The sequence below is a fragment of the Leptodactylus fuscus genome, chromosome 3 (assembly GCF_031893055.1).
Source record: "Leptodactylus fuscus isolate aLepFus1 chromosome 3, aLepFus1.hap2, whole genome shotgun sequence".
NCBI classification, from domain to species: domain Eukaryota; kingdom Metazoa; phylum Chordata; class Amphibia; order Anura; family Leptodactylidae; genus Leptodactylus; species Leptodactylus fuscus.
This window is the reverse complement of record NC_134267.1, coordinates 124,495,436-124,522,278: the sequence shown is the minus strand read 5'-3', so window position 1 is coordinate 124,522,278 and position 26,843 is coordinate 124,495,436.

Genomic DNA, 26,843 nt, shown 5'->3' with positions numbered 1-26,843 from the left:
CTTCCATTCTACCGACTTCACTGATTTAGTCCGCCATTGTGTTGACCTGCGTTATGTACTTACAGACTAACTGCATCATGTCAAGCATTCATGATAATAGCTCATTTCTACTTTTAGATCTCCTTGTAGATATAGGTAGCGCACAGATAGTTACAGCTCGGCCCTGGTATCTGATAGGGCACAGAAGTCCCACTGGCACAAATGATACATTGGTGGTGGCACCGTATAGATTTTGCATTGGGGACCAGCAGCTCTAAGCTATAACTCTGCTAAGGTCTGTAATCTTTTAATGATTTGTTGAAATGTAAATTTAATAAGACTCAACTATATTTGTACAATTGAATAAAAAAAATACACAAAATGTAAAAACTGTTAACAATTGATATTTCCACAGTCATAAGAAAAATAACTTCACTACTTTTCAACTTCCTTTTTTCTTGTCTCTTTATATTTAAGCAGACTGCAAACTTTCCATGACATTACCAGAAATGACTATTTTTACATTCAATGTCGGTAACATAATTCAAGTTGAAACATGACCGAGACCGCAACTACACATTAGTTTCATAGTATAGTTCTAATTATGATTAAAAATCTAAGGAAGGATTTAGTACATTGCTTAAAATGTCATCTGATATAATTGCTCTTATATAAGCAAAGTCATTCATTAAAATAATTATAGGAAAAAACTGAGTGATATGAAAAGTTCCTATGCATCTTTCTAATTTCATCTAACTTCAACAAGAGGCACAAGGTTTTTATATCAATAAGATTACATGGCTCGAAATGTTGACTTTCTTTTCCATTTCCGCTAATTGCAGCTTTAGTACAGCTTTAAATTTATGTTAGTTGCACATCGGCAGTTACTAACCAGATAATATAGTCAATATATCGGTATTATTTCCCCGATTGAACTGTGTTCACCTACCGAGACTCACAGTATCATGATAATGCTGGGAGTCACTGCCTCCCCATGGGACTATTTTACATCATGTCCCGAGCATGGGACAGTAGTCCAACAGTGACACAGTGACTCACAGCATCATAGATAACTTTGATACTGTGAGTTTGGGTCTCCAGACATACTGAACTAAATTTATTACAAGGATTGTCTGGGACTGTAAATTTAATGGCTTATTTTTTTAATTTAATGTAAAAAGGTGCAGGCATATATGCTTCAATGCCCTGATCAGTGGGCGTCCCAGAAATCAGAACTCACCAAAGACATAGCAGAACTGGTCCATCTTTTTCCAAACTTGCTATCGCACATCACACTTCCCTGCTTTAAAATGCCCTAACAAATGCATTCAAGCGAATATGGCTGCGTGCATCCCCCTATATAGAGAATGATCCAAATCACGGCTGTCTAACTATCAGAAACAGGACCAGAATAATGGATAGGTGAGTATAAGCAACCGCCTAGGGTGCCACCTATGAGTGACATGAGTGATGGAAGTGCCTTTTTAGTTAAAGGACTATGGGAGGCCTAGGCAATAAGCAGAAAGCATGGTTTTCATTACTTACTGTCCTCAGATCTACAGTCCTTTTCTACTCTGGCTGTGTGTGGGGTGATGTCTGGTCTGGTGATCTAAGAGTGGTGAGTAAACTAAACCATGCTCACTGCTTGCTGCCCAGGTAGGAAAAGTCATTATACTTTGTCGGGGCATAAGGGGGCATTATAATGTATTTCCATTAGGGGGCATTATATTGTATGAGGAGGACATAATAAGCCATTATAATGTGTGTAGGCCTCAAAAGGCATTATACTGTGTGTGAGAGAATAAGGGTTATTATACTGAAAGATGGCATTATAGTGTGTGACAAAGGGACATTATACTGTATGTGGAGACATGAGGGGGCATTATACTGTGGGTGGGGGATAAATGTGTGGGGGCCACAAGAAGCATTATACTGCTTTAGTGAGGCAAAAAGGGACATTATATGCAATGTGGAGGCTCTAAATGGGCATTATACCGTGTGAGAGGAACTAAAGGGATTTCATGCTGTGTGATGGGACATTATACTGTGTGAGGAGTCTAATGGGGCATAATACTGTGTGCAGAGGCTCAAGGAAAAAGTCACATGACTGTACAAATGCAATTTTAAGAGTGTCTCAGTCTGTGAAAAATGGACAAGGCAAATAAACATTTATGTACTCTTTGTGTTTTTCATGGTGTACTGAATTGCATAGTTGTACCAAAAATCAAAGTGTCTGTGGAATAAAAATGCAATCTGAATAGACATATGGGGCAAATTTCTCGTGCCTTATACAATAGTTATCTGTTGTACAAAGTATGAACAAGTAATTTTTGTGCACAAAATGTTGTGACTTTTCTCCTTAAATGTCCCTTTCCATTTTCCTGAACTGGCGTATGGCAGGTGGTATTGCAAGGGTAGGGCTACCTTCCCTATCACATTTATTATCCCTTACACCAGAAAACTGCTGTAAATGATGCCTGAAATCTACCCCAGCTATATCCCAGCTATAATCAGGCACAGCAGATATGAAAACACCAGTCTTCATAAATCTCCCCATTAAAAACTACATCGGGAGAAAGGCATGCGAAGATGAAAAACAGCAGCGACAATCGTTTCGCACCTCTCAAGTGCTTTTTCAAGCTTAGTATGAACACATTGTAGTTTTTAATGAATTGGAAATAATACTCGACAAGTTTTTATGAACGCCTAGGGTGAGTGCCCCCATTATTTTCTATTTTTGTTTTGGATTTATACACTGTTTTTCTGGACACGCTATATATTTTCCTCCATACTTTTATTGCTGCCATTTAGCAGTTATAATGGTGCCACCTCTGCTTGTTTTATACAAGTAGCTATGGTACTTTGCAGAGCAGTTGTGATTTAGGCGGCAGTCACACTACTGCCGCTGTCCACCCCGGGGTTCCCGTCCTAAACCCCACGAAAACTGGAAAGGGAATGGCTTGCAGGCGGACAGCTTTAAAACCCATTCATTTGAATGGCTTTTTAAAGGTGACAGCCACTGTCTGTATGCCAGTTCCTATCCTACAGCAGAATCATCAGGACAATGAGGATATGTTATGAGCTGGACTGAACAGTCCATTATTGGTACCCCATCAGCCAACCCACCAAGAATATTGCCAACCCACTGATAGGCTGTCTGTGCCCTTGAAGACAGTAGTGTTAAAGGCTGGCAGCCTTTATTATAAGGGTTTTCAACATACAGTGTGTATGCAATCCTCACCCCTTTAGAAACAACCTCTGTGTTTTTTAGTTTATAATTTTATTTCAGTGATAGTTTCAATTAATGAAAAAAGCCGCAATTGTGTACAAATTATACATGCGTATAGAGAGTACAAATAATAATAGTCTCCAAGTTGAACCTCTTATTTGCAAACATGATCTTTTTCCACACAAATATTGTTTTTACCAATTGATATCTTCCATTACAAAACTTTGTGCAGAATTTATTTTATATTTAAGTGTGTTAGGCTTAGCAGCTTTAAAACTAATATAAATGTCAGGATTCTCTGCTTGAAATAATATGACTGTTGATTTCCCATGACACTCTATATTTTGCTTATGTTATAAAAGTCCATCTTTAGGAAAATGGATTATGTTTAGCCCTGGAGAAAAACGGAGATAACGTCTAAGCAATAATGTTTAGAAAATACTTGTCACTGTACTGCTCAGGCATATTTTTACTCAAATGACAAAAATATATTTTGATATATATACAGCAAATAGCAGAGCAATATTGTATAATCTTCATACAAGATAGATCTGGCACGAACTGCGACAAAAATAAAGTGACGTTGTTCCAAAACAAGCTGTAAGATTATATGAAATAATAAAATATATATATCTTTATATAATATATAAATATATATATATATATCCTACTAATATTATAAATGTGAAAGTATGTGTGTTTGAATGTTTGTGTGTTTGGATGTTTAGATGTTTGGAGTTCCTAGGCAGGATTGAACGATATGCTACTTTTCGTCACAATCGCAGACATACGTTTTTGCCAGGACCCCCACAAAACCACAACTCATACCACCAGCTCTGCAATCCCACACACTTTTTAGCATAGCAAGCCACAAACTCCCTATTGCCCTCTCGGGCCTAGCTCCTAACCCCAAGCAGGGGAGGAAGCCGAGGCCGGGGTTGCGGGGGTGGGTGCAAAGGGGTCAGGGGGGGAAGGGGGGTTGGAAAGGGGACGCAATGACACCTAGACGGGCATTTGGCTGAAATTGCGCACATACATACCTTAGGTCCCGGATTGAACAATAGGCTACATGGAATTCCTGTACACCACTACAATTCACTCCCGTGACCGATGCTTTTCACCTTTGAATTCGCTGCAGGACCTGGGACGCTGTAGGACCTGGGATGGCGTCATCCCAGCCCCATCAGCAGCTCACCTAGATGGGTGCCGCTTCTCTATGTGGGCGGAGCTATAGGCCCGCGTCCACAAGAACATGGCGGCTCTCAGAGGTCCAGAGCGTCCTGAACCAGCGCCCGTACTCTGAGGCAGTGAGAAGTGTGTATGCTGCCCCGCCTGTGTGGGCTTACCACAGGACTGCAGTGCTCTGCCGCGACCGGACAGGGGGTCGCCTGCACCGCGGTCTGGAGCGCCGGTTCGGCCTGCTGTCCTGTGGTGGCTGCGGCCTCTGGACCCTGCATGTCTGTCGGGGATGTCGCCGATGTCTGCTCAGGGCTATCTACAGTGTCATTCGGCCGCAGGAGAAGGGTTGTGATGACAGGTGAGTTAGGGGACTTTGCGAAGGGAGAGGGGTGGGCTGTTGGGAGTGAGGAGGTTGCTGGTTCAGTGGGGGACACAGGAATAGGGGGGCCTGGGCAGGAAAACCCGGGGGCCCCTGGAAGGGGGACGGGAACAGGGCCGCCACAGCGCCCACAGATGGAATGGGGGCACATGGCTAGCTGCGGGTGGGGGCCCCTCATAGGCACCCCTGTAACATCGGTGCACGGGGAGCCCGGGGTTTGGTGAGGCCGTGGGCACAGGTTGGTGGGGGAAAAGGTGACACAGGGTCTGGGGGGGGGAAGGGGTCACTGGGTAGGTAAGACATAGAAGGGGGCATGGGGTGGTGGGAAAAAGGGGGCACGGGGTAGGTAACATGGGGGAAGGGGGCATGGGGTTGGGGAGGACAGAAAGCGAGCACATGAGGGAGTGGGTAGGAAAAAAGGGGGTTGGCTGGCGCCAGGGGGGAGATCAGGAAAAGGGAGCCGCTGTGGACACAAGGCAAAGGAAGAAGCCTGTGCGGTGCTACAGGTGGGTCGCGCAGGGGGTCAGGGTTTCGCGGACGAAGTCGCGGGTACTGCTAAAATATATATATATATATATATATATATATATATATAATATATATTGTCAGGGTCTGGGGTTGCTAGGTGGGGTGACATAGACACAAAATTCCAGTTTCTTTAGAGTTTATTTTCACTCAAAAAGGTAGTGCAGCAACAAAAGGAAACAATACAAAAATAAATACCTGCCCGGCTAGGCTCTAACTAAACATAGAATAGGTTACCTCACCTGGAATAACAGAGATTCAAAAACCAGTAGAATCATTCAGGACACTGGCTTCTTAAGCTCCCTTGGTGAGCAGACTCTCCGCAGCTGAGTCGCTGCCGGTACATCCCCAAAGTGTGGACTGGAGGGAGGTGGAATTACAGATCCCACTACCAACCTACCTGCCATTCCTAAAAATCCAGCCCAATACTGAGCATTTACCAAAATGTTCAGCAGACGAAAGTTGTCTGCTGAGGACAAACATTCCTTCTGGAGTTTTCTCATCTCACCCACCTTAGTAGTCTGGGTGAGGTGTACACCCCCTCCATTACCTGACCAGCCATTGGCTTACATATCCCCCCTTCTTCTCCAGACCGGAGGGTTGGGCATTTGTGGCTATCATACAATGGACCCCTGACAGGGCATAAGCATTTCCCAATAATTTCCCGGGTCTATGCTCCACTCTGAAATTTTTTTTTTGCAAGGATAGGAACCATCTGGTAACCCTAACATTACTGTCCTTATTCATTTTCATCCATGTAAGAGGAGCATGGTCAGTTATCAACTTAAATTTTCTACCCAGGAGGTAATACCTCAGGGAATCCAGTGCCCACTTAATGGCCAAGCATTCCCTTTCCACAATGGCATAGTTTTTCTCTGCAGGGGACAGCTTCCTGCTCAGGTACATTACTGGATGCTCCTCACCATTTACAACCTGGGACAGCACTGCTCCTAGACCTGCATTTAAGGCATCTGTCTGCACCAGGAACTCCTTTCTAAAGTCAGGGGCTATCAGCATTCGGCCAATCAACGCTGGTTCTGCTGGAGGAGCTGGAGTCTAAGATCGGTCCACGGCAGTCTCCATTCTGGTCCGATCTTAGACTCTGCCTCCTCATAGACGAGCCTCCGGCAGAACCAGCGTTGATTGGCCGAATGCTGTACTCTGTATGGCATTCGGCCAATCAACGCTGGTCAATGCATTCCTATGGGAAAAAGTCAGCTCGCGCATATTGCAGGGATCCCAACCAGATAGAGCCCCAAAGAGCTGGGTGAGTAACATTCCCACCTAAGTAAAGGTAATCCCTAGCTAACCCTGCCAGTACATCTGTCCCTGTCTCACAATCACATAGTTCACAATCTCATATGAACCGGATATTAAACCCACTGTTCGTATAAATTGGAGGTCACCTGATTTAGCCATCCAATTACTTTTTCTGATTTTTTTTCGATGCCTCCGTTGTCGTAGTTCCTGTCCCACCTCCCCTGTGCAGTTATTGGTGCAAAAAAAGCGCCAGGGAAGGTGGGAGGGGATACAAATTTTTAGTTCACACTGCTGGAAAGCTGACAGTGTGTTGAATTCAGCGCACTGTCGGCTTTCCCGATCTGTGCCCCAGGTAAAGAACTATCGGTCCCGGTACCGTAGCTCTTTACAGTCAGAAGGACATTCCTGACAGTCTGTCAGGAACGTCCTTTTCCACAACAGCGCCTATCGTGTTGTACTGTGTGAGCGGGGACGAACGCCTCCCTTTCCTCCTGATAGTGCTCGTCCATGGACCAGTACTGTGAGCAGAGGGAGCTGCTGTGGAGAAGGACGTTCTGACAGACTGTCAGGAATGCCCTTCTGACTGTAAAGAGCTATGGTACCAGGACTGATAGCTATTTACCCAGGGCATAGATCGGGAAAGCCGACAGTGCGCTGAATTCAGCGCACTGTTGGCTTTTCAGCAGTATATATAACTGTCTGTGCCCAAATCCATGAAAGGTCCTCTTTAAAATGTGGTCTTCACTTTTTGAGAAAAAGGAGAAATTAGACAGCCAGACCCCATGACGCTAGGTTCACACCTGCGTTCAGCACTCCGTTCTGTGCTTTCCGTCTTCTACATGCAAGAAGACGGAAAGCACAGACCGGGTCCGGGCGTAAGCGGCATTGAACGTTTTATGCTCTCCACCGCGAAACCGTTTTTTTTAATCCGGACACAGAGTACTGCATGTCCGACTCTGTGTCCGGATTAAAAAACCCGGTTTCGCGGCAGAGAGCGTGAAACACTCACCGCCGCTCACGGCCGGACATCTTTCTCACCCATTCAAATGAATGGGTGAGAAAGACTCCTGCAGGTTTCCGTATCCTGCTCTGTTTTATGCAGGATACGGAAACCTGCATAACGGAGTGCCGGGTGCAGATGTGAACGAGCCCTTACTCAGTAAGCAATGTCCGATCATAGCTGTATAACATCACTTACTTTAGTGGGAAAATCTCAAAAAGTGTAACATAACGCTGTGTTAGACCAAAACCCCACATTGGGAACACGCAGCATAAAATGCAGCGTATTGCAGTACCTGCAAAGTGGATGGGATTCTGGCCAATCCCATCCACACAAATGCGGTCATTTTAAAACCGTAGGACTTTTGTAAATCGCATCATGTCAATTATATCTACAGAAATGCTGCGGACCTTTTGTGAAAAGTGCTGAAAAAAAAAGTGATACATTTCCACTGCTGTATTTTCCGCAGCGCTTTTTGGCTGAGGATTGCTACGTGGAACCTTAGCCTAAATATTAGTATTTCTGTCAGCTCTTATATATTTTGAAGAGTTTCCTGTGCGTGACTCCCTGGTTTATTGGAAAGTGCAGTACTCTTTTACAGCCTGGTGTATGCACTGCTGTTATACTGGATACTTGAGATCCTGTTTACTGTGTTACACTATGGTTACCACATAACTTTGCAACATCTACAAAGACTCCTGAAAAATTATTTTAATAACTGATTTTATGACAGCATCTATCTAGGCAGATTCATGTCTGGAAGCTCTTTATAGTACTCTTTACCTATTTATGTACTGTATCGCTATAACAGCAATTCTGAATATGTTTGTGAAAGTGCTATTAAACACAATATAGATGACAATCTCCATCATATCATTTTCTCAGTTAAACACACTCCATCTGTATGTAGCTATGCAGCTAGCAGCCAAATGGCTATAAGAAATGCATGGTCATGAGCCACGAGGGACCTACAACTATAAATTACTGAACTCTCTCTCATGGTTTTTCCATCATTTCTTCTAAACTAGTCACCAGGAGCATTTTATTTGCAGAACTGATTCAGATGAGGATTTAGCAGATTAAAAAGTCACTTAGCACTGAGTCACATAAATAATGACTAGTATACAACAGATTGCCCATGTAGTTTTAACATATCATCCCCATCACACTGTATATCGCTTGTGATTAAATTCAATGGCTACCTTTTACCTTGTAATACCTTGTAAAAAGATTCAGTATACTGCCCTAGCTCTGCATCTAAATAGCTTGGCCCTGACTTGATGGTGCCTCCTGTGGGATATATGTCCACCAGCTCCCAAAGGTATGCTCCTGTTTGATAAAACACGAGTCCAGATAGTTTGATATATATGACTTCTATAAATCTATGATCCATTAGTTGCACAGTATTGGCTTTGGGCAGGATCACATTAGGCGGCACTGACACAGCTACAATGTAGACAAACCTTGTACCACTAGGGATGGATGAACCAATTAATTTAGAACTTGGATTCAACCTGAAATTTCCATAAGTCTCAGGTTTATCCGAATACAAAACCACAAAACACTATTTTACTCTGGAATCTCCATAAACTGAGGATTTGATACACAGAAAGGTTCAGAAGGGATGCCATCAGAGGAAACAACTCCTTCTTGCCGTGTTATCCTTTTCTTATTGCAGCCCATTATTTAATTTGCTTTGGCAGCAGCTGCGTGGCGCTAGTTGTTTTTTTCTGCATTGTGCATTAGTTTCTTCTAAAAGGGCCCAGTGGGTCTCTGTCGCCCAAGGATCCACTCAAACCTGGAGCCGTCCCTGCTGATATTGATGACCTATACTTAGGATACGTCATCAATATCATAATCCTGCATAACCCCTTTAAAATGTGGTCTCCACATTTTGAGAAAAAGAGGAGACTAGACTGTCAGACCCCATTAGGTTTACTGGCCACTGGTCTTTTTCACCAGTAGTCTTATCTAGTCTTTTATTATTTAATACATGATTGTAACACTTATTTCCACAACCCAAATGCATAATTTTACATTTGTCCACATTAAAACCCATCCGTCATTTCTCTAGTCAAGCGTCCCTAAATTCCTCTGTATTATTACACTATCCTCCTGTGCGTTGACGACTTTACAGAGCTTAGTATCATCTGCGAATACTGAGATTTCACTCAATAAGCACTGTACCAGGTCATTAATAAATGTATAAAAAAGAAGAAGACCCAGTACTTACCCCAATGGCACTCCACTAGTAACTGTAAACCAAACAGAATATATACCATTAATAATTCCCCTCTGTTTTCTATCCAGCTATTAAAGGCATTTTCCTGGGGAAAAAATATTTTTTTTTTTAAAAAAAAGGTCTGTTAGTGCTATTGATGCTTTAATAAGTGCACCCAAATACCTTTAGCAGTGTTATGAGTGATTTCTGTGTTTCTCTAGGATCTTCTGGCATCTTCTGTATTTGTTTACATGGTGTAGTTTCCTGCTGTCTTAGCTCATGCTATGGATCATGGTTGTTGTAGGCTCTCACACTATCTCCCTCTCACTAATCCTTCCCAACTAACTAACTCAGAAGATTTTCTTCGATAGATAGATAGATAGATAGATAGATAGATAGATAGATAGATAATAGATCTGCCTTTTGCTCTTCCTCCTCCACCATTACACCCAGATTATTTTTTAGAGAGCCGACATTTGTCAATTTTTAGTTTCTTATTATTTATGTAGTTGAAAAATATTTTTGCACCATTTTTTAATTTCTTTGGAAATTGTTCCCTCTGCCTTATTCTTTTCTACCTGTATTTGTCTTTTACACAATTTATTTTAATCTTTATATTTTTTTCTACTGTCACATCAAGTCTTTATTTTCTTCACTCATTGCATGCCTTACTGTTTTAGTTAGCCACATTGATTTTGTATGATTTCTAACATGCCTATTCCCATTTCAGATGTTTTTGGCCTGAATGAAACTGGCAGACAAACCGCACAAGGTGAGGTTTGACCAACAAATTTAAGTGCTGTAGCCTTACTGATCCCCACTTCTGCTCATGGCCACCTCCAATTCCCCTTCAGCCTCCAGGAAGGCACGTCATGTGCTGCGCTGAATAGCATAAGCAACCCTCTGACGCTTTTCAACAACATTATGTGTGGCGCACAGGTCCCTCTGGAGGGCTGAAGGGGTAGCAGAGGTAGTTGTAAGCAGGGATCAGTAAGTAAATACAGGCCGTGCAATCTAGCAGGTAATGGCCTATTTTTTAAAAAATGAAGGCCCCTAGCAAATAATAGGGCTGCTATGGTGGGCCACTGTATATGCTCATGGCTACTGAAATCTCGAAGGATAACATAAAATATTGGCATAACTTAGTAGTATGCCATTACTTTATAAGGTAGGAATACCCCTTTAGTGTTTGAAGATGTATTCTGCTGTATATATTGAACCACTATTAATTATTTCAATGGATTTTAAGAACTGGAGCCAGCTGTTATAAAACAGCCTGAGGCCAAACATTGTGGAAACGCAGCTTTATTTGTTACAGATTTTGTTGCGTTCTTTTGAGCCAAAACTAAGAAGGTTACAAAAGTAATGTGGAATATATAGGAAGTATTTAAACTTCTGCATTCTTCAATCCACTCCTGGCTTTGGCTCAAAAAAAAAAAAAATACAACAAAACCTACTACAAAAAAAGCTGTGTTTCCGCAATGTGGGGCCTTAACCTACAGGTTCTTCCAAAAGTCACTATTAAAAAGACTGCCATTAGCCTAATCTGTATTATTTACCATCAGTAAACATTTGATGTGCAACAACATTACAAATCTATTTAGTAGCACACTTCTATTACCTTTAGTGACAAATTCAAGGCTTGTTTTAATCTGTAAATTAAGACAATATTTCAGGTTTGTCCAGCTGTTCATTTTTCTAGAAATATGACACTTGCAAAATATTTAGGCTAATAATAAAAAGGGAGAATAATTTAAGACTTTTTTTTTAAATAAGTGAAATTTTTCCATCGACCATTACTGCCTAGACACGACTGTTGCCTTCAGCAAAATGAATACACTGGTGGTGCAAGAAAACATATCATTTAGCAGTATAACAGCTTTAATTAATTTTAGGAAGGGTCATTGTACCATAGCCAGAAATGTTATTCTCCTGTCTGAAATCTGGAAAAATATACTCCAGGGGACAAACAAGTTAACATAAGGATATATTAACGTGTACATTACACCTGTGACATATGTGAATGGCAAAAGCACTGAAGAAACCTATAGGAATTTGAGAGTTCAATCCAGTTGAAATGCTTGAAGTCAGAGCACTGTGATAAGCATATAGATGCCTCAAAAAACTGCTATTAATGTCTGTATAGAGTGTTTGTGGAACGTTATACTGTACAAACAAATATAATTAGGTCCACTATTAGGGTTAGGTTATCTGCGTGGTCACCCAAGGTGCACCAACTGGTACTATGGAAATAGAAAACATATAAATGAAGACAATCTACTGTCTTGTTCATTGAAGTCTAATTTATAGCACTGAAGAATATACTGACAGCATGTAGTAGCTAAGATAAAAGAACATATTTTCATTAACGGAAGTTAATATATCCACCAGTTCCTTGATGATGCTGTGTTTCTGCTTCAGTGGAGTCTTACACACATGTGACCACTGAGTCATGGTATTCTACAGAGCTCCAAGTCACACTTTAATGGACACATATGCTGCAGATTAACTTCAAATATGAATTTGATAATTATAACATACAGATGTAAGATGGTGTGGATGGACATTTTAAATTTTTATGAACTCTTCAGACAACTTAGTATCATTTACTAGAGCATGATTCTGGATCAAAATATAATTCACTTCATTTAAAAATGTTGCTGTTTGCTGCCTGAAAACCCTTTTAGATTTCCTGCTATTAGGTTTATGCCTTCTTGCTAATTTGCTGTTCATTGTCTGCTACTAGAGAAGTTCCCTCTTTAGAAACCAGCAGAATCAGGACAAGAGAGTGAGTGAATGAGTGAGGGACAGGTCTCTCTTTCCAGCCTATGCATATTTGAACACAGCTTTTCCTGCCTGTACATTGCAAAGAGATGATTTCTGATGATAACTTCTCATAATTTACAGAGATTGTAAGAAGAGTCTATCTACTTCTATCTACTTCTAACTTACTGCTTATGCTATTGCTGATGTCCGTGGAGTCTCGTCTTCCTCTTAGTTGGTGACCGCTATATGGGGAGGTGGGGTGGGTGGTTTGGGGTATAACAGTCCGTGGAGTCTCGTCTTCCTCTTAGTTAGTGACCACTATATGGGAAAGTGGGGTGGGGTGGGTGGTTTGGGGTATAACAGTCCGTGGAGTCTCATCTTCCTCTTGTTTGGTGACAGCTGAACATGTATTGGGCAGCGATCTCCACAGTGGCCTCTTCTTCTCCCAGTAGGATGTAGAGTTTCCTCTTCTTGTCTGCAGATATGAATTCTGGGATGTGGGCAGAGAGTCTTTGGTAGTAGACGGCCCTCATTGCTTAGTATTTGGTGCAGTGTAGCAGGAAGTGGGTCTCGTCTTCTAGGGCCCCCTGGTCACAGTGCTGGCACAGTCTATTCTCCCGTGGCTTGTACGTCTGCCTGTGTCGCCCCGTCTCCATCTCCAGGTTGTGGGCGCTCAGTCTGTACCGGCTCAGGGTCTGTCTGTGTTTGGGGTGGCGTATTCTCTCCAGGTAGGTGGCCATGGTGTAGACCCTTTGTAGGAATTGGTACACGGTGAGTTTCTTGGAATTGATTATTTCATTTATCCATTCTTCAATGTACCGCTCTCTGGCTGGGCAAGTGTTTCCTGATACTGCAGAGGACTTGTAGTATCCGACAAGTCAAAAGCTCATTGTTAGTAGCTACCTGCTCTGACTAATAGATGTGGGTTCCTAATATTCTGTACAGAATGGGGCTGTCTGCATGTGAATTAGCATAGACTTATGTATTGTTTATGTGTACTACTATGTCCAATGACTATTTCTTCATTAAAATAAAACCACAAAAAATGGGTCTGAACTTTATTTACTCTAACTTTTCTGATATTAGTCATCTTTTGCTCGTGATTTTGACCATCACCAACTGTGCTTTAAATTGCATTCTGTGCTTGAGATAATGCAATACTTCAACTGCAAAGCTTTTAATGGAAATAATGTAAAAAAAAAAAAAAAGAAGTTTAAAGTTGGTTCTTACCAAGGTTTTTGAAGATGTGACCTGAGATAATGGATCAAATACCTGTCTGCCATTTTAATTCAGTTTCTTCATGCACTATCTTTGGTGCCTTATTTTAATTCTGTGCAAACTGCCAAGCTGTTCTACTTTTATCGAAATACTGAATTTAGTGGAAATCGGCAAAATACATTGAAAACAAAACAGGACTTTAAGGAAATTCCAAGCCATCACTGGCAAACCATCGCAACCTCTAAATAAAGTCCTTGCTAACAAGCATAGCTCTTTCAGTGACAGCTTCATACATCTGTGTTGTAGAAAGGAAAGACTCAGAAGGTCTTTAACTCCCTCTGCAATCTCGCTTTTCAACCATGCATTTAACAACTAGGTATAGGCCTCTAACCTTGTACCAAGTGCCTGCACAAATATCTGTAGTATGAATCAGAAAAGACATAGGCTACTTCATTGTACTGACTATTGCTACCAGCTATGTAGCTAACTGACTATGTAACATGGTTATCACGCTGTTGTATGAGTATACGGCTATGTAGCCCATTGTTGTTGCTGTTGTATTATTATTATTATTATTATTATTATTATTATTAGTTTCCCAGATTGTGTGACCTTTATGGGACAGTGATTGACAACATCTGTAAAGCACTGTGGAATATAATGGCACTATATGAGTAAGCAAAAAAATAATAATATATTGTTGTTATTATTATTACTCTTATTACTTAACTTTATGTAACCTATAACTACTGTGTCCAGCAGCTATCCAATTTCACCATGGGGATCAATAAGTATAATTCTATTAAGGATCATTCTATTCTATTTATTGAAGAACATATTATTCACATTATGTAATTGAAGTCATCTAAGGTTGCCAGCTTCTGAAATACTGACAATGTTTAGTCTAGCACCAATGACCATGTCTTATTTGAAGTATCACAGATTTTTCAGTGTTCCCATTCTAATGGGGATTCACACTGAAACTGATCCAAGGAAAACATGTTCACTTGATGTTATCTTGCATTCCAGGTTCACACATTTAATTATCATATAAGGAAGGCTTAAAGAAGCCTATCATTCAGATTTTCCATTTTTAGCTCAGCATATATTCATGTAGCCTTTAGAAACCTTTTATAGGCTTAACTTTCATTTCCTGAATCTTGGCGGCATTGTCCAGAAAAAGCCCTTTTCTTGTTGGTAAATTAGCCTTCATAGAGAATGGGGCTTTCCCGCTGTGCTCCAAGCACACCCTCATCATCATCCTCTTCCTGCATCACTGCCCACTTCTTCCTTCTTGTTGAAACCTTCTCCTCCTCTTCTTAGCTTCTTCCTCCCATCAGTGCAAATGAAGTATTGTGCATGTGCAAGATTACATTCAAACTGGCGGAAGGAAGACGCAAAGAGGAGGAAAAGGTGTCAACAAGAAGGAAGAAGAGAGTGGCGATATAAGGAGAGGATGATGATGCAGGTCAAAGAAGAGTAAGAAAAGGCATCAACAAAAAGGAAGTAGAGGGCAGCAATGCAGGGAGAGGATGATGGCGCAGGAGTGCTCGGAGCACGTGGGGCCTACACCTCAGGACACTTTGCACATTTGTAAAAGGTGGCTGTTTGAATGAACGTCTGGTGATCGGCTGTCTCACTGAAGTGACCATTACATTTGTTCAAACTTGTCATATGCCAAAGAAGGGGAGAACCAATAATCAGAACATCATAGAAAGATCATTTGTAGATGAAAGGTTTTCTCTAACAACAACTGATCTTACCATGGCCAATCTTTGTTCTCTGAGGGATCTGGAAGCAGCTTACTTCACTCTGTATTGAAAACTAGTCATAGCCCTTTGACTTCTAAGCAGGAAAATTTAGAACCACAAGCATCCTTCCTGCTTTCTGTCAATAGAATAGGCTGGTAGCAGTTACATAACGATATTGGCAAAATTTGCCAGGCATACGTTAGTACTGTGCCAAATGAGCAATGCTTAAATGTCACAGTCCAGCTGACTAGTATGACCATGCCCATAGGCATAAATGTTTTATTGGGATATTTAGCAAAATAATACACCATCTTCCAAGACACGCTTGGCTGCAGATATTACATCAATGACCACATTCTCAATAAAATAGAATAGGATATGGTAGAGCAAGAACTGTGCCGTGTGAATGTGTAATAAAGAAATCTACAATGGCTGATGTCATTGTAATGTCAACACAAACCAGACCTTGACTTAAGGGGAGTCTGTCACCAGGACCCAGTAAGCCAACCCAGCTGTTTGCCAATACTCCAGTTGAACTCATTTTTATTTTAACAAACACATCTTTTGATTCCTATTCCTAAACCTATGTGTGGGGCTGCGTTAATATGCTTAGTTCTGGTGACAGGCTACACGTATACCATGTATATAAATAAACCTGCCAAGGACAATGGCACAAAGTTGTGTAAATTCCACTTTCTATTACAGTATTTATAGCAGTCATACATTGCCTTACATTGTTAGGACAGTAGTTTCAAATGTTGTCAACTATATGTTAGAAAAATCCCCAAGAGAATGATTTATCTTTTTTTATACTCAGCAAATTATTTTACTGCTGCATCATCATACTTGTGTCTTGTGTCAGAAATATAACCTCAAGTCACACTTCCTCAAGCTGTGTCCCTTATTGTTATGTTTACTTTACTATTCAACATATTCATTTCAATCAGATGTACAGTAAGAAATGTAAATGTTCTAAAGGGAGTCTATGACCTCCCCCCAAGCATATACAACTGTCACCACTGCATTATAGTGGACATTAACATACTTTTGTTATGTATGTCACTTTTGCAGATTTAAAAAAGGGAGTTGAAGTCTTTCTTTCCTTTGTTTCTGGGCTCTTGTGACTCAGACCCCTACTATCTACTGCCTGCGTTTCATCATGATCGTCCCACTGTTGTGACATCACTCATGACATCACCCATCCTACTTAAGCAGCAGTGCTCACAGAGATTGAGTTCTGTCCACACTGCACTAAATAATTAAAGGGATCCTATCATTGGATGCCCTTTTTTTCTGACTAACATTTAGGAATAGCCTTAAGAAATTCTTCTCCTACCTTTAGAAGTCTTCTCCGGGCTTCTGTTCGTTAGATATCCCGGTTTTCTTCGGTATACAAATGAGTTCTCTCGCAGCACTAGGGGCGGTCCCCAGCACTCAAACAGCACTGGCGGCGTCCCTAATGCCACAAGAGAAATCTCCAGCAACGCCTCTATCTTCTTCTGGAACACCCTCTCCCTGTGTCTTCTTCTGTCCTGGGTTTCAATCTTCTAGGCATGTGCAGTCGGCTCTGCCATCAGGCCTCAGGCAGAGCCGACTGCGCATGCCCATGGCCACAAGAAAATGGCTGCTTTCACAGTAAGCTGCCATTATTAGAGTATTAGATCTGGATATTTCAGTCCATATCTAACAGCAGTGCTTACTTTTTTCTGGGATACTACACATATTTCTGATGCTCTATGTGACTAATTTACACTAGAGCCCGAAGCCTGATGATATGTACTATTAGGGCTCATTCACACGGTGCAAGAGGGGGTGGATTTTGGCACTGAATCCACGTCATAATCCAACCCCTCACAATAGAGGTCTATGTAGACCGCTAGCTTACTTTTTTCCGTGAGCGGCAACGGAAAAAAGAAGCGAGCTGCCCTTTCTTCAGGCAGATTCCGCGGCTGATTCAGCAGTGGCATACACTTCGTGGCAGCACTCTCCGAACTAGGCCCAATCATTTGGGACTACTCCAGAGCGGGAAGCCGCGACAGTCGTGGCAGGTACATTTTGGCCCTATTCTGACGCGGCTTCTCGAGTCAGAATCAGGACCAAAATCCACCATTCCGTACTCCATGTGAACGGGGCCATAGACTTCTTTTCTACTAACTGCAAGATTTTGAGAATGCTGTGAATTATTGCGTATGGAGAAGCTTTGAGACATCCTTCACGAGTGATGGGAGTAACTGAAATTTCTATTCCTATCAGTGTAGTTAGCTTCAGCACCCAATGTGATTAATCAGTTATCTATTGTCAGGTGGGTTGTCCTGGACAGGAACAGACAGACAGATGGGAACCACCCACCTGAGAGTAGAGATTTGAATTACCATATTGGGTGCAGAAACTAACTGCACTGATTGCCCAGGAACGGTGGGGGGTACACAAAAATGGATCCAACTGTGCCCAAATCAGTTGATTAAAGCCTATATAAAGAACTGGAGCTGGTGGAAGTAGTGAAAGGTCCTTTTTAATAGAGAGGATTCCCATTCATAAATTATCATTAATAAGCCAAAAAACACAAATAGGCTATTGATTTTAATGGTCACCAAGTATTGCTTTATTTTCCCTGGCAGATTACAGCAGGACAGCCTGTTGGAAAAATTATCTCTAACGTCTCTCTAATTGTCTCCCAAAAGGCGGTATAGACCAGTAGATAGAGCTAATGGAGGATTATGTAGATTATCTGTTTTCCCTTAGTCCTAACAGCAGCACAACATACGGGGTATTTTCTGCCCCTGTGTGCTAATAAGACAGGTGGAATTTTTAATTAGCATAATAAATGCAGCCTAGCTCCTTATAAGCAGACCTAGAGCCCTCCCCCTTGCGTGTTTTTTTAACAAGTAATACACAAAATTTAGGGAGGAAAAGCTTGTGCTGCTATTAGGACTAAGGGAAAACAGACTATATACATAATCTTCCATTCCCTTACGTCCTCAACAGCAGCACAACATACGGGGATTTGACAAGTAATACCCCTAGGGAGGGTCCACTCATCTCACAGCCTCAAGAACCACCCGCCTGAAGGCGGTGGCTTCAGTAGTATGGGATGACAATCTATAATGGCATACAAAAGTTAGATGAGACGACCAGGCGGCTGCCGCACATATCTGCTCTAGTGGAAGGGCTCTACTCTCTGCCCAGGAGGTGGAAACGGCTCTTGTGGAATGAGCCTTTAGAAAGGACGGAGGAGGTTCCCCTTGAATCTCGAATGCTAGCTTGATGGTCTCTTTAATCCAGTGGGCAATAGATGCTTTTGAGGCCTTCAGCCCCTTCTGATTGCCGGCTGTATTTACTAGAAGATGCTCAGATCTTCTAAAAGCTCTGGATCAGTCTATGTAGATCTGTAGACAACGCACCATATCTAGCTTTGTGTAACCTCTCTTCCTCAAAAGAGGAAGGATCCGGAAAGAAGGTTAGTAGAACCACCAACTGAGATAAATTCTCCACAGAAGGCACCTTTGGCCTGAAGGTTGGAAGAAAGTGAAGCTGCACCCTATCTTCGAAAAACAAAGTATAGGGGTACTCAGATGAAAAGACTTGCAGCTCGCCAACACTCTTTGCAGATGTAATGGTGAGGAGAAAAACGGTTTTATACATTAGATGTTTGAGATCTACATCTTCCAAAGGCTCGATAGGAGGTCCACAGAGAGAAGATAGGACTGTGCCCAAATCCCATTTTGTGCCGGGGCGGCCACTGCAGGCCTAATTCTTGTAGCACCTCTTATAAATGCCCTTATTATTGAGTGCTGAGATAACCACCTCCCCAGATAGGTGGAAAGGGCGGCAATAAGTCCCTTTAAAGTGGCGTGAGATAGCCCTTTATCTAGGCCATTCTGTAGGAAGTCCAAGATCACTGTGTCAGGGTCTGGGGTTGCTAGGTGGGGTGGCATAGACACACAAGTCCAGTTTCTTTAGTCCAAAACAAAGGTAGAGTTTATTTTCACTCAAAAATATAGTGCAGCAACAAAAGGAAGACAATACAAAAATAAATACCTGCCCGGCTAGGCTCTAACTGAACATAGAATAGGTTACCTCACCTAGAGTAACAGAATTCCAAAAATATGACCTCTCTGTCAGCTCTCCAGCCAAACTCTGCCAAAGTGTTGCTGCTGGAGCAGCTTCTTAAGCCTCCTTGACAAGGAGACTCTCTGCAGCTGAGTTGCTGCAAAGTGTGGACTGGAGGGGGGTGGAATGACAGGTCCCACTACAGAACGGCCTTAGACAGTCCTCTATTCCCTAATAGGGACTGTTCAACCTCCAGGCTGTCAGGTTGAAATTCCTCAGAACCTGACATTTCAGCTATCCTTGAGTGATTAGGTTCTGGGAGGGGGGAAGCCTCCAATAATTGCCTTTGCTCATTTCCATGAGCTGCGCAAACCAGGATCTCTTTGGCCGGAATGGGATTATTAGGATTGCAGAGACCTGGTCCTGTCTGAATTTCATCAATACTCTTGGTATCATGGAAACTGGAGGGAATATGTAGACCAGCCTGAACCTCCATGGGATGGACAGGGCATCCGCGGCCAAGGGATTGTCCTGCCTCCAAGTAAACATCATATACTCAACTAACCTCATCAGCGGTCAGCAGTGAAAGGATAAACACACTTCCAGTGAGATAATAAATGCGGTAAGAACCTGACAAAGGTAGAAAAAAATGATCAGATGCCACTTACCCGACTAGAAGCAGGACTCACAGTTACAAACTCACCAGAAGACTTCACTTCTTTTAGATAAGGATAGAAATCTTTTTCCATAGGGAGCTAGGCTGCATTTATTATGCTAATTAAAAATTCCACCAGGGGCAGAAAATACCCCGTATGTTGTGCTGTTGGGGACGTAAGGGAATAGTGATATCCATCTGTAGACCCATCTCTCATACTGGTTCTCTTTAGCAGTCCAATATTATAGTGAGCCTAGTCATATGGCATCTCACAAAAACAGAAGTCTGCTCTGTGTTGAGTCTTCTAAATGAGGAAAACAGATCTGTTCATGGAATGATGTCTCTGGTTACATGGTTTTCTCCTTTCAGAGACGAGCCCCTTTACTAATTGTATTGAATTGCTTAAATTACTGACAAAGTTACAAATACTGGAGACTGGATGATTGGTAGAACGTCTTCAGGAACCATAAAATAATATCAGTTCATTTTAAAGCGTACCTATAATTATAGAATAAATTTTCACAATGAATAGTACTGGAAAATATAAGAAATTATGTAATATAGCTTATTAAAGCAATATGCTTTATTCATTAGGCTGGGTTACTTCTTATATAGAAGTCTATGGATGGGAGGGGGATGCTGGAAAAGACACACTCTGCTACACTGTTTTCGTGTGGAGGCCGGAATTAGACATGAATTCTATTAGTAATGAGTCAGAATGAAGGGAAGGAGAAGAAACGTGACATAATAAATGGAAAAGGAAATATTTTTTTTTACTAAACTGTATTACGGGGTTTCTTGTATTTACATACATTATTCATCTATAGCTTTATAATTGTAGGAACATTCTAATTTACCATTATTGTTTTTATGATGACCTTGATTAACAAAAACCTTCAAAAATATTTTTCTCAGTAGCTAATTGGTATTGAGCGTGTGAGTGTTTTTACATGAGTAAAATTAAGTTTTGATTTGGAGGAACAATGCTGATTTATATGATATTGCTTCTTAGATTGTGAGATGGGCCTTAGAAAGAAGCACCTAGTTGTTGGTAAGGCACATTTGAGCAGCGTGTGGTACTGTGTGGTGAGGTGCATATCTAATCCTTTGGCATGTGGTACTGTGTGGTGTGGCGCATATGTAATCCTCTGGCGTGTGATACTGTGTGTTGAGGCGTGTATCTAATCCTTTGGCATGTGGTACTGTGTGCTGAGCTGCGTATCTAATCCTCCGGTGTGTGGTACTGTGTGCTGAGGTGCATATCTAATCCTCCAACATGTGGTACTATGTGGTGAGGAGCGTATCTAATCCTCCACCGCGTGGTACTCTGCACTGAGGTGGGTATCTAATCCTCTGCTGTGTGGTAATGTGTGCTGAGGTGCGTATCTAAACCATCCGGTATGTGGTACTGTGTGCTGAGGTGCATATCTAATCCTCCGACATGTGGTACTGTGTGCAGAGGCACAAATCTAATCATCTGATGCGTGTATCTCAGTTTGTATATTAGTGTTGGCTTGTGAATGTGGAGTGACCGTGTGTATGGCAGTTGGAATATGAGTGAAAGACTTGCAGAGTTGAGGCCTGGTGTAAAACCTTCCCGGACACTTGATGTATCTGTGTGCCAAATTTGGTGAAGATTGGTCCAATTGTTTGGTTGCGCATACAGAACAGACAGATAGACAGACAGAGAGATCATGTACAGTACATGTATATACCATGTACATTACATCAGGCTGGTAGGTAAAACAGCATTTTCATAGATTACCTTTAATTACTATATCTATTAATTTCATCTCATTCTGTACATAAAGATATTTTATATACTGTATATACTTTATACTGTATATACTTATGTACACAAAGGTGTGAAAAGTCCTAGTTTTTAATAAAAATATCTATATACAGTTTTCACAACCAGCAGCATCTAACACAATATATTAATGAAATATTTACATATTTTGTTTATAGTTCCCCTAAAAGGCACAAGACCCTAAAAAGTTATTTTATTTGCATCTGCTGCAAAACAGAAGCCAGATGTGATGCCAACATCATCTGCTTATGTCTGTGTCTAATTTAGGAAACATATGAGCTAGATTTGTGCAGGGAAAAGTGTGGCACTTTCTTTCCAATGGTCTAGCAAATTCAGTTGTCACACAGTGGACACAGCTGAAGAATTTTGCTTAGGTCTCTAAAATATTTGTACAACTATACTCGACAGATCTCTCAGATCTAAAAGACAAATGTTTCCCAATAAATAAACCAGGGGCCAGTGTTGAGGCTAACGTGGCCACACAAGATTGCATAGTTAATGCTTTATATCATATTTATAGAGGTATTTACATCTTACAGAATCCCATTCATAATAACAATACATTAGTACTTTTCAAGAGCTTGATTTTGCTAGAAAAAAAAATCACACAGCACAAATGGTTTCCATCTGCTGATCTTAGACATAAGAGGGTGAGGGGTCCTTAGAAGAAATGACTCATGATATTCAAAATGACTCATGGAAGTAAATGTACCGTTTCCAAGCTTTTTTTATGTGCTACGCTATGAAAAATTATGTTATATAATTAGATGTTATATTCACAAACGTTCAAAGTGCGCTATATGCAATGATGTATCATGGTGCATGAATGAAGGCAAGACGTCAGCACAGATGAAAGAGCATAACTGAAGGCGTCAACTAGCAGCTATGGTCACATGGCATGATGCCTCAGCTTAAAGGACCGAATAATACAAAGGCAATAAGATACAGTATGACAGTACTGTTCACACGTTTTAGGTAGGTGTGAAAAACACAGTCAGAATGCCTTCAAAAACTGTTAATAGTTTATTTTTGTCAATGTGAGTGAGTGCTATCAATGAGCTGGATGATGATGCTTTTTATTTCTTGGGAAATCTTCATCGCTGATCCTTAATTTGAACCAGTGACCTTTTGCTTGGGAATCGACAAAATAACACGCTGAGCTATTAGGGAATTTATAAAAAGCTGTTATGTGAAAACAGGTTGTAATTTGTAATATACAAAAAGAAAAATATTTTTTCCACCACCAGGATCAAAACAGTAACAATGCAGTTACAAGAATCTACATAATTAATCATATGCTAAAAAGTTGCAAGTCAAATTTATGTATGAGATAGCCAAGATGATTGTCTATAAAATAATGACAGTTTGACATTCATAGCTGTAGTGAATTGTGAAATATGGAGCTTGAGAATCAAAATCTCAAAACATTGTTACCCTTTTGCTCATCAGTGCACAAAAGCTTCATTACATACATATCTTAGACTAGTTAAAATAGTAATTTTAGTAATTTAGTAATTCAAAGCTATAAGGAATAGTAAGATATGGAGCATGAATGTCAAAAAATCAAAACACTGTTACCCTTTTGCTCACCTGTGTACAAAGCACTTGTGTACACACATATCTTAGACTAGTTAAAATAGTAATTACTTTTCCCTCCCAAAATTTCCCCCAGGAAGTCACCTATATCAGTGAGAGGGCAGCACACACAAAACAATAAAAGGAGAGAAGAAGCACCTGAAAACTGCATCTTCTTAGACAAATTGTGAGTAATCTGCATTTGCCATATGGCTGTTACTTTAAGTTTGATATGCCTATTAGTTGAATTTTGGCTGGGTCAGTTCAGTCAATCAGTTGCTGGCGATACAGAGCAAATCACGGCTGTGCATTAGTATTGAGTCAGGGCTGAGGCAGGGTATTTAAATCAGACTCTGAGGCTTATTACCGGCCTGCGATTGCTTTAGCTTTGTAGACTCTGTGTTCTCAGAACTTGCTTCCAGGACCTTTCCTGCTTTCCGCTTATTTCCTAGTTTACTGATTCTGGCTTGCGCTCCTCTCTTGCTGATTTGGTTTTACCTGTGACCTCCTGGACTCAACTGTGGCATGAACTTCTAATACTCCTCTGCTTTCATTTTGGCTGTTTCTGCAGTATTCTGGTTTTTGACCCTGGTTTCTGTATTACACTCTTGCCTGCAATAGGGTTTCTGGTCCAGTGTTTTGCCTCCAAGTACATTTGTTTCCTGACACTTTATTATGGGGTTATAACTTGGGTTCCAAGAAGCCAAGTCCATCCTGACCTTAGAGTGACGCAGAGCAATGTTTGATTTTTGGTAGCTTATTTACTTGCTATCAATAGATCTTATCAGTTCCCTACATCATTTTACTATCATTAAAGTTAGTTTTATATATATATAACACTAAATGTTTAATAGGCCTTTCCCATATTCCCCATGATCAAAGGAGTTCATGAGTTTTTCAACTCTTTGTAAACAATTTCTTAGAGAAAGAAATAATTTGTGTTTGTAGCTGAACATTGACCTCATACCTAAAATAAATCTAATGCATATAATGTTATGCTTGGAATCATTATTATCACAGTAGGGATACTAGTTTGGCACTCTCCCTAATGAGTATGATTATCCCCTGATCCTGGTCTATAATCTCTCACTCTGCCAAACTAGTATCCCTACGCTATGCTGAGGAGATCCAACAGATTGAAACAGTGCTGTCCATAGCTGGGAATCTGTTCCTTTTGGAATAGAAATACTAGTTTGGCAATAATCCCCACATTATGTTATTAGGCTCACTAAACGAGTCATGCATGATGTTAAGCGGGCTGCCCCTAGAGAGCAGCAAACAGAGGCACTGTTCTCCTAATTACATCCTGGAGAACAGATTTGCATATTTTTTACCCATAATCCCTAGGCTGTTCATATAGTAGTGTTATTGGAGGTTGTAGGCCTTCCTGAACAGGTGAGCCTTCTTGAAGCCTGTGATTGTGGGGATCAGTCTTATGTGTCTTGGCAATGAGCTCCAGAGTATGGGGGATGCACGAGAGAAATCTTGGAGACAATTGCGTGAAGAGTGGATAAGAGCAGAGTGGAAAAGGAGGTCTTTAGAGGATTGAAGATTACGTGTGGGCAGGTAGTGGGAGATTAGGTCAGAGATATATGGAGGGAACAGGTTGTGGATGGCTTTATATGTTAACATTAGTAACTTGAACTCAATTTGCTAGGCAACGAGTAGCCAGTGAAGGGGTTGGCAAAGGAGAGCAGCTGATGAAGAATGGGGGGATGAGGTGAATTAAGCAAGCAGCACAGTTTAAGGTGGACTGGAGGGGGGCGAGAGTTTTGGCTGGGAGTCCATGGAGAAGGGTGTTGCAGTAATCTAAGCAAGAGATTATGAGGGAATGGACAAGCATCTTACCAGTTTCTAGGGTAAGAAAGGAGCGGAATAGATGGATGTCCTTGAGTTGGATGTGGCAGGAGGTGTTGAGGGTTTGAACGTATGACTTGAAGGATAGGTCGGAGTCCAGGGTTATCCCAAGGCAACGGACTCGCGAGACAGGGGTAAGTGTGGTTCCATTCACTTTGATAGATGGGTCAGGTAGTCAGGGGTCAGGGGTTGTGCGAGGTGGGGCGAAAATGATGAACTCTGTTTTCTCCATGTTCAGTTTGAGAAAGTGGAAGGAGAGAAAGGAGGCTATGACCGCAAAACACTCTGGAACTCTGGCTAACAGAGAGGTAATGTCTGGTCCAGAGAGATATATTTGAGTGTCATCAGCATAGTAACGGTATTGAAAACCATGAGATTCTATGAGTTGGCCAGCACTTTAGATCTGCAAGGGAACTCTGACAGACCTAGATGCCCATGATGCACACTTATTTGGTACGCTATTCCCTCATGTTCACAAGTTTGGTAAGTTCCTGATATCCTTGTGACTAGTTCAAAATAATGTCATCTGTTCAGAGGTTTGGTTTCCCATTCCATGATCATAAACTGTTTGGTGCTCTGTTGTAGTATTCCTGATCCTCGACAAAAAAAACATTTAAACACTTAAAATATATATAAGGCTCTGTTGACCTCACTTTTACAGCCTATCATAGAGGATCTCTTTACCAGTACCTGTAATAGAAGGCTGAAAATGGAAGGCGCAAAGTATCCCAGTGGACAGGCATAAAAAAGTCTACTGCCAAATAGAACACTGTTTAGGCCTCTATTGGGTGAATTGAGACCTATGCACATGCTTGGAAAATGCTCTGGAAACCTCTTGCATATATATATAAGCCAAATGTAGGCTCATGAATTAAATTCTGTAGTCAGAGGTATTTGTTTCAATAATCTAAAATTAGATTTACCTGGATTCAAATGTTTCTGATAATTGAGGGGTTAAAAGGACATTTGCCACCCATGCACTTTTGATGTGCAAGACTAAGGGCTTTGTGAATCTGGAATACATTTGTTAACCATGTGCAGTTCTATGGCACTACACCAGTCCTTTTATATTAAAACTTGATTATCTTAGAGCTTAGAGTGCAGCACTGCACTGTTGGTGGTGAGCATCCTGCAGAAAAGGCTTAAGGAAATAATACTTATATATCCTTAGTAATAGCACGGCTGTCAGCTGCACCTGAGCTCTGTGTATTAAAGAGAAATCTCTAAACACAGCATTTTGTATGTAGTTCTAAAATCCATATGTTTTCTATTATCTGCTAAGATTCAGAATGTATACATATACGTACATGCATAGGAATATATAACATGCATAATACAAAATGGAGGCAGGTCTTGAAATATACTGTACAGCAGTGGCGTAAATAGGAA